The sequence below is a fragment of the Anoplophora glabripennis genome, unplaced genomic scaffold, assembly GCF_000390285.2.
Source record: "Anoplophora glabripennis isolate ALB-LARVAE unplaced genomic scaffold, Agla_2.0 scaffold1002, whole genome shotgun sequence".
Lineage (NCBI taxonomy): Eukaryota > Metazoa > Arthropoda > Insecta > Coleoptera > Cerambycidae > Anoplophora > Anoplophora glabripennis.
This window is the reverse complement of record NW_019417088.1, coordinates 53,589-64,159: the sequence shown is the minus strand read 5'-3', so window position 1 is coordinate 64,159 and position 10,571 is coordinate 53,589.

Below are 10,571 nucleotides of genomic sequence, written 5' to 3'. Positions count from 1 at the left end.
TATGTTTACAAAATAGTCCCATAAATACTCCCATAATATTAATCTGTCATCGAGACGGGCCGAGATCGTTGACGACGCTGGTAAAATTCCCTGAACTGCTCACATATATATTATTTTAATATATTTTTTTATATTTGGGGAAAGTGCTTCAATTTCATTATTTTTTTAACTATTGTATCGAATTTAAATTTCCAGCAACATTTGTCCATACTATTTTTTCTGTGCACGAAATAAAAAAATAAGGCGGGTAGAATGTTATGTGGATAAACCTAGACGTGTTCTTTTTAGCATCTATAACCATTCACGCTAGACTGCAATATTGAATAAAGAATGGACTCTGGCTTGTAGGCAGTGGCGGCTCGTGGGTTTGAATACAGGGAGGGCGCATTTTGAAAAGAGGACGTATATGATAAGAGCTGTGGGGGGTGCGGGGGGCGGTCGTTCCCTCTTAGCGCCGCAGGCGAAAACTTTTAAGGAATTTGAAGTTCATTTTGTTTTGCAAGTGCCCCAAAATGAATACTGTCAGTGTGTACAGTAGGTACTTAGATAAAATGCGAGAAGAAAAATTCCAACGTGTGAGGGCTGAAGTGGATAATCGATCAACCAACCCAGTTAGGATATAATTATGTAGATTACTGTATTAATTCATTCTGTATAGTTTTTGAAGTTCCGTTAAAAACATGGGCATTACTAAGATGTTTATCTAAAACGGGATCAATTTTTGCACTATAGTCTATCAGGTCTAAAAATACCCCGTTGTTTACCGAGTCACTTTTTTCATTATGTCCACGAAGAGGAAGGTTACACACCACATAATTTTAAGATATCTATAATTTTTTAAAGAAGCAATCGATTTTTCTTAACTGTTTCGTTATGACTATTTATTTGTTCCGCATAAGAACTACTTAAACAAGAAGCAATATTTACTCTTCCTAAAAGTAAAAAACTCACCAACTTATTTTTGTGTTTAGGAGAATTTTCATCTTAATCTTGTCTGGTAAATGTTTCAAGTCAGAAACTGCAGACTTCGTTCAGGTTTCTTCGCTTCCTCCAAACAATAAACATACAAAACAAAAAAATCTGTTTGTTTCGTCACAACCACACAACATAATTGTTTTTATCAAATTTGCGAATAAAAGCCGGCCTATTTTTGCACTCCTTCTGCACCTGAACTAAATTCAACACTAGCGTTGGACGTCCGTTATTTTTCAATTCGACTTTTTCCTCTAAACTTAAATTACTAATAACAAGTTTTTTTATTTCACAAACNTTCTGCACCTGAACTAAATTCAACACTGGCGTTGGACGTCCGTTATTTTTCAATTCGACTTTTTCCTCTAAACTTAAATTACTAATAACAAGTTTTTTATTTCACAAACCCTCATTTTAAACTTAAACTTATAAAATATAATGTTTTAAATAGCGCCAATGCAAAAACAAAACACGTATAACCACACTTCAGTGATACGGGTTACTGCCTCATGGAGTCCAAAACAAAGTTCGCGAGACTATCGTCGCCTGTCCCCTCCACATGCCAATTTATCCAATCATATGTAAAAATATGTTTGCACGATAGACTCAAGATTTCACAGTCCGCAATGGAGTGGGGATTGCGCGCGCGGTCAAACATAACTCTTTGTTACGATCATAGATGGCAGATGGCATTAATCTGAGCTACGTTCACGGAGTACATGCACTTTATGCAACCAACCTAACATCCANTATAATGGTTTCTGCAGTTTATTTGATAATATAAAAAAAACATGCTATAAAATATCTGTAAGAGACCAATCCGATAATAATGTCCACGATTAAGGTGGCCATATCCCTGGCCGAGAAATGGTGAAATTTCTGGCATATTTAGGTACTGAAATCTTGAAAAGTAAAACGTGTAGAACAAAAGTAAGCACAAAAATAAAATTCTTGATGTTCTGTTTATTCATTGTTACTATTTAAATTTACTTAAATAACTAACTAATAACTAAAAAAGCGTTTATAAAACATGCCTTTGCTTTAAGAATTATTTTCACGTACTTATAAATAAAAGTAAACAATTTTATATGTAGGACTAAGTAAGTAAATGTTATCAGAATATTTACATGTGGAGTTATATATAAAAAAGTTAGTATTTTCGTAGACTTCAGTACCTAAAACCTTGATGGTTTGATCGTTTTTTGCATCTGTTTATTCGTTTTACTATGGCGTCTTTGAAAATACTCAGATGGCATGACATAACATTCCTATTATTTAATAAGCTTTAGCTTTCAGTTATTAAATGTTTGAAATTATTTGTCTTTGTGGAAAACACTATTTAAAGAATACGGCGCCCTTAAATGGTAATAAAATAATGTTCCTTATAAACAAACAAAATTAAGTGTCCACTTAAACTTAATTATCTCAAACTATTTCTGATTTTTTTTTAAGAAATGGTAAAATTATGTTATTCTGATAAAAAAAATAGTTGTAGATGACTTGAAATCTGATATTAACTCTATTGATTCCATCTTAAAAAACATGAATAAACACCTTTATTGATAGAGCTGTCATAATAGGCTGCGCACCAAAGGCGTGCGGATCATCAACATAAAATAAAGTAAACAATGATTATAAGATTTATGTCATTGTATCATTGTGAAACACGCCAATTGTTTGCGCATCGTTGCCATCTGTTCCACAATCTGGATGGGATCTGTTATAAATCGCATCATCAGGTGTTTCTACCCTTGTTTCAGCGAAACTTATTCGAGGCGGTGATAAAATATTTTAATCTGAAGAGAACGACCGTTCGACATCTACTGATGTAATATTTGCATAATAAAATAATCTACTTCCATGCTGGTCCGACATGGTAATTTCCACACGGGGTTGTATCTATTCCAGGAGGAATGAAATGTTTTATTATTTACTATGTCAAATGGTAGTTAAATGCAATCAGTATGAAGATTAAATCAAACATAAATTAAGTCTTCTGGTTTTCGCCAGTATTTTTATACAGGTGTTGTGCACAGTTTAATACTTATTACTTTATATTTATTTTATCTTAAACGTTTTTATACATACAGGGTGGCTTTTTTCAGCGTCAAAGTCCAATAGCTCGGTTATGGTAGCACCAGGAAAAAAATATTTTAGATAAAAGTTGCAACTTTGTTTTTTTTTTAAATACAACACCCTATATATTTGTGCATTTTTGAATTACTCGATGAATTTTAATGTCATTGTGATTAATAATTATGGTGTCTATTATGCACCGTTTCTATGTTAATTGATGATTTCTTAAAAAAATGACGTTTGCAGCGACTAGGAAAAAATTATTTATCTCGAAAACTAAAAATCGTAGATAAACGAAATCTTTACCATTGTTCTAAGCATGACCAGAGCTATCAAACTAATTAGCCTCCATTAATATCCGCCCAAGGATGTGCCAAACACGAGCGCCTAAATTTCTGAATTTTCAAACACAGATAACTTGTTTTTTTTCAAATGGAACCATGTACTAGACTTTGTTCAGGTAGATTCAAAATTTAATTTCCTTTCGATTTTGTTAAGATATGTTAGGGTCTATTTCAAACGGTTTTGAAGATAATCAAATTTTTTCTCAATTTTTATAATTGTGGCTGGTATTTTCATATTACCCACTCAACCAATAGATAAATTATAATTAACAAATTTACAAGACAGGTAAAATCAATCTTTTAATTCATAAAAAATTATAAAATTTAACTTAAATGCAAAATGGAATGTTAATTTTAGGTAGGCCTAGGTGAACAGAGTAACTGATTTCCCCGTCAAACTCCATTAGCTTGTTTAAACAAAATGAGCCTTGGGGTAGAATGGAGGCATTCTGCCTCATACTATAAAAGTATTTTTAAACTTACAGAGAACAACAAAAGTGGGTACAGGTACAGGAACTTACAATCAAAATTTTCCTCAAACATCCATTACAGATTTTTTTTATGAAAATTAATTAAATACAACAGTATACAATTTTATTTATAATTAGCATCGAACAATAACTGGTAATAAATAATTATAATAAATGTTCAAAATTTCGGCCATTTTGATTTAAACATAACTGAAGTCGCTGAATATGTGATGTCTGCACATTTCAAACGGTTTTGAAGATAATCACATTGATTGATTGATTGATTTTACCTGTCTTGTAAATTAGTTAATTATAAATTATCTATTGGTTGAGTGGGTAATATGAAAATACCAGCCACAATTATAAAAATTGAGAAAAAATGTGACTATCTTCAAAACCGTTTGAAATAACATACCTTAACAAAATCGAAAGGAAATTAAATTTTGAATCTACCTGAACAAAATCTAGTACATAGTTCCATTTGAAAAAATCAAGTTATCTGTGACTGAAAATTCAGAAATTTAGGCGCTCGTGTTTGGCACATCCTTGGGCGGATATTAATGGAAGCTAATTAGTTCGATAGCACTGTTCATGCTTAGAATAATGGTAAAGATTTCGTTTATCTACGGTTTTTAGTTTTCAAGATAAATAATTTTTTCCTAGTCGTTGCAAACGTCATTTTTTTAAGAAATCATCAATTATCATATAAACGGTGCATAATAGACACCATAATTATTAATCACAGTGACATTAAAATTCATCGAGTAATTCAAAAATGCAAAAATATATAGGGTGTTGTATTTAAAAAAACAAAGTTGATTGGCGCTCAGGGGAACTGGGACATCCCGTATAATTCATACTAATTTTAAAATGTGGAGAAGTTGACTGGGAGCAACTTTTGTCTAAAATATTTTTTTCCTGGTGCTACCATAACCGAGCTATTGGACTTTGACGCTGAAAAAAGCCACCCTGTATATAATATTATGAAGTATTATTGTGATGTTATTTGATTATGTGAGCTATTTGGGCGCCTTTATTAGATTGTGTTGTTTTGTAAACTTTTTGTTGCAATATTATTATGTTGAGATTGTTGTGAGACTCTACTTCAGGGTAAGGGATCCTTTGATCTGATTAATTCTTATTTACATGCTTGCTTACACTGATTTTTTTAAATGAAAACTACTTCAGGAATACATAGAAGACTGGCTACTCCGAGCCCGGATATTACTTTTAATAAACGTGAAAAACAGGTGAATGTTTCCATGGAAATGACAACAAACATTTATGAAATTTTATTTATGCAAATTTTGACTTTTAGCCTGTTTTATGATGCATGATATTTACATTTTCAGCTTCCTTGAATTTATTTACATCTTTGGACACCAATTGCATATTTCTAGGTTAACTTTTAAGTCATGCCAAAATTTTACTTATATTAACAAATTTCAACTAAATTTTGATAAATAGCTTAATTCTCAGCATATCTGTCCGTTTAATGTCTTTAGTACAACCTCTTTTTCACATTCTCTACAGTCTTTACTTGTTTTTTGAATGTAAACGAATGAAAATTTCTATGTTGCCCGATCCGAGAACTATTAAAGTCTACACAAAAATTTGAACTTTGATTGGAGTCTAAACACAGTTTATGAAGTTGTGAAGCTCTTTTACGCTCTGCACATACTATATTGCAGTACTACTACACTTATACGAATAAAAATTTACAAATTCTAACGGAATAACAAATGTCAACATTTAAATGGTACATGAAACTTTCCACAGATGCTTGGGTTTAATTCCACACTTAAGTTCTGGTCACAGATATACTATACTTTGTTTATACAGGGTGGTCCCGAGGTAATGGGCCAAAATTCATGGGTAGATTCCCGAAGCTAAAATATTGCGATTTAGCCGAAATTGCCTTAGTCCAAAAGTTGATAGTTAAAAAGATACAGGGTGATAAATGTAAAATATTATGTTAGTTTATTTCCATTTATTTCTTAATAAATGCAAATATCTACACAAAATTTTGGGGTTTGGGGTTCTTTGGATAGAGGAATTTAAATTTGTTCACATTTTGGTTATAGTTCATAGAGTGCGCCAGCTGCCGTAGGTTGAAAGTGTTGGAAACGACATAACTTTTTTGTACTTAAAGGTATCTCATCTTTGGTATCAAATTCTTATTTTCCAACTTTTTTTACACAAAAAAGGTAGACTTTATGAAAGTAGCTGTCTCGCACCGTTTCCGAGATATTTGGCTTTGAAACTTCCAATGCTAATAGTTGAAATAATTAAAATAATTTAGAAATGTCAAAAACAAGGGTTTATTTAGAATTAAAAATTGTAATGAACAGTAAAATAGTAAACATTAGTAAAAAAATATGCCTTTTTGACAATAATTGCTTAAAATATCCACCTCTAACTTCAATACATTTATCAACACGTTTATTAAAAGATTGTCTTATTTTAAAGTATAAATCCTTAATGCGAAATGACTTTGCAGCATTTAAAACCTGCTACTAAAGTTCTTCTCAAGTGTTTATAGTTTCTCCATAAACAACTGATTTCATGTAACTCCAAAAACGAAAACCTCGGCATTCTATCTCACATTTATGTACGAGTATACAATTTAATTTGTAAGCTAAGATGTGATTTTAATTAGATACGAATAATACTTAATAGAAATTAGCATACAAATGACAGTAATAAGACAAGTGGAAGACGTCAATTATTTGATTTGCGTCCAAATCCTACTTAAGAAACTTTACCACTAAATTAATAATACCTGTAGGTACTTAATTGTAATTTAATGCAACAGCATTGGAAGTTTCAAAGCCAAATATCTCGAAAACGGTGCGAGATAGCTACTTTAATAAAGTATACCTTTTTTGTGTAAAAAAAGTTGGAAAATAAGAATTTGTAACCAAAGATGAGATACCTTAAAGCACAAAAAAGTTATGTCGTTTTTAACACATTCAATCTACTGCAGCTAGCGCCCTCTATGAACTTTAACCAAAATGTGAACAGATTTCAATTCCTCTACTCAAGGAAATCCAATTCCCAAAATTTTGTGAGGATATTTGCATTTGTTAAGGAATAAATTAAAAAGAAACTGAAATAATATTTTATATTTAACACCCTGTATCTCTTTAACTATCAACTTTTAGACTAAGGTAAGTTCGGCTAAATCGCAATATTTTTACTTGGGGAATCTACCCATGAATTTTGGGCCATTATCTCGGGACCACCCTGTATACCAGGTTTATTGCATGCAACGTTATTATGTGAAAAACCTTCATCGTCCGTCGATGATTTGTCAAAATTCTGCCATTTATTTAAATGTACTCATGCCTGAACCTTTAATTGATATTTAACATTGTAAAATGGTTCTTTATTATTCTTTCTAACATTGTTGTAATACATGAGTGCATTTTAATATGCAAATTCAATTTTTGTCACAATTTTGACAGTCGAGACGTTTTATCGTGCAAATTTAGTAATTATATCATTTTAAACTTATTCTGTTAATAACGTATATCCTTCATTTAACTCAGTTCTGTAGTCCACACCCTTTTTGTGTCTAATTAAACTATTTATATTCTACTTAAATATTTGTATTTATATGACATTTTTGTAACTCGGTTGCCGAGAAAAGGATCGATTAAGTTTTCAAATCTAATAAAACATAACAATAAGTATGTATACTGAATTACATAATTTTTTATATTTTTTAGTAAAAGAAAGTACTGTTCGTTATTGAACTTTCCCTATGACCACATCCACTTGAAATAACACGTTTTGAGTACCGCTTTGTTGGACAAATTACTACTGGTAAAGTTGTGATGCTGACCTGAGTACATAATTTATAACTCTTTGCTTTTTTATTAATTTTATAAAAAAAAATAAAAATCAAACATCTAATCGAAAGGATCAGCTTAATAGGTATTTTTAGAACTCATTATTTTAAAATTATTATAAAATTATCATTATAAAATTCTTTTCTATTCCAAAAAATACATCTCTGTATTGTTTTCCACCTCAATAGTTTTTATATCTTAATAATTTTATAGCTACTTACCGGTAAATTTGTTCTTTTTTTAGTCAGTATAGTATGAACTGTTTGCTGTTTTTTTTTTTAGCACTAACTACGCTCGACATAGTTACACACAATAATTATGCATTTTTGATGCATAATTAAAACACAACTAAAATCTTAAAAGAAATCTTCGATTATAGGAAAATCGGCGACTAAACCGACAGCTACGCAGCTCGCGTGGCTGACTGACGGCGCCAATGGCTAGCGGACCAATTGTGACAGCTCTAATTATATAAAACTGGTTACGTTAAAAAGAAATGGTAGGTAAGTAAAATAATAAGTTACATAAGTAAAATCTCTATTCGCGTTGTCCCATTAGAAACATATTTATTTAAAAATTTATATCTATATCCTATATGCCAGGTCTGTTCCGAAAACGGAAATTTTTTAATTACGCACTAATGGACATAATTAGTCAGTGATATGCGGTTGACAGCATTGTATTGCGCATAACCTCCTCTGAAACCACATGTTCCTGGACTGTTGATATGTCATTCAGTTTTCGTGTGATCTTCTGGAACAACTATGTAACGTGAAATTTTGTGTGAAATATTTCAAGGAACCGTTTCAACTTTTGAAACAAGCTTATGGAGATGATGCTCTGGGTCGTACGCAATGTTAAAAATAGTTTTCATGATTTAAAAGTGGTCTTCAGTCGATTGAAGATAATCCTCGCCCAGGAAGTCCTTCATCTTCAATTGATGGCACCCAAGTTCAGAAAGGTGCGTGCAAATCGTCAATTGACTGTCAGAGAAGTTACAGAAGAGGTTAGCATCTCAATTGGGTCATGCCATGAAATATTGAAATTGATTGACGCATCGAATTGCAGCAAAATTTGTTCCTCGTTTGATGACCTAAAAACAAAAAGAAATGTCTTGTGGACGTTTGTTGGCAACTCCTTGAACAATCCAATGATGAAACATACATTCAAAGGATCCTGACGGGAGACGAAAGCAGGTTTACGGCTACGACATTGAGGCAAAAATTCAATCATTATAATGGATTGGTAAATGATTTCCACGTCCCAAAAAAGTCAGCCTCGATCTAATGTTAAAATGATGTTCACTGTTTTTTCTAATTTAATGGAATTGTGGCGAATGAAAAAGTGTGTGTTTTTTTTATTTCTGAAATTAAAATCAGTGCTGAAAGGAAGCTGTTTTTAAACTATTCATGACATCAAAGCAAATTCCTCACGGATTTTAAAGGCCATTTCAAATGTAGTTATCCAGTGCAGCTTTGCGAAATGGAAACACCGCTGGGAAAAGTGTGTGAATAGGGGAGGGGAGTACTTTGAAGGAGACAATGACCAATAATGTATAAAATTAATAATAAAGTTGGGTTATTTTCTGAACACACCTAGTACCTTTTCTTTTACACTATTACATACAGAGTTACTGGACATTAATAATATTAAAAAAAAACAGTTGATTATAAACATCTATATTTCTTTCGATAAACAAAAGATGAAATCAGAAGGCGGAAGTTTTTCGTCCTCTAGCTATCGCATTATCTCCTCTAGTTTCTTACAAAAGTGTATTGAACAAAAAAGTCACACTGTTCAAAATATTTAAACATTATTTTCGATTCTTTGTCTAATTAATATTATGTGTATTATTGATTTATCCAATATTTCTAAAGCAACTAAAGTAACGAAACAAGTAAAAGTAATACATCTATTCACTTTTCTTAACTGTTGCTGGTATATATAGCTTAAAAACAAAACATGAATATGCAAAAGGCCACATGGCGACGTAAACTCTTCTCCAAGAATAACTTTAATGGTGTAGGTACATTATACAAACAGTAGCTACCTATCTAATGGAAAATCGATAGGTAATTTATGAAGGATATACAATGCCTTAGTTCATTCCACCATCTTTGCTGAGCTTATACAAACATCCAAGAACTCTCCCGTCATCAACTCTTTAGATATTAGGGCATGATGGATGGAATAACTTCACAATGCAGGTGCTGGCCGCTTTTGTTTTATATTACAAAAGCTTTTTTCTATTATCATTTTCCTAACAGAATTGGTATACCGTACTTCAGATATTATTTTCAGCGAAAATATTTGCAACGATTATTTGTAGCTATATATGTATTTCGATATTAATTTTAAGGCGTAATACAATATTTTTACATGATATTAAACACTAGCTCAAATTGACTTTACAAATTTTCTTAGAACTTTCACAAAATCGAATCATGCTGTTAGATTTTAAAATATCGGAATACCCAGACTTCCATTTGCTATGTTTTTTTTTCCTTAATTAGGTTTAGAGCTCATGATATATTCCTTTTTATTAGTTTACGATTTGTTCATCAGGTTATGTTACATGTAGAGTTTACAGTATGTTTATATGCGATTCATTAAGTTATGCTAGGTTTAGAATTTGTGGTTTATATCTGTCTGTTCCTTTAAGACTCGACCCGAAAGTGACAAAGGAGAGGAATCTGACAGTGGAGTTGTATTACAAATGTTAAAAAGAAGAGTTCAGAACAATGGACACAACTAGAACTCAATGACCTTATTCGTAACCTGAATTTACCTAAGGATGGTGCTGAATATTTAGCAGCACAGATGAAGAAAAAAATACAATTTGACTAAATGTATAT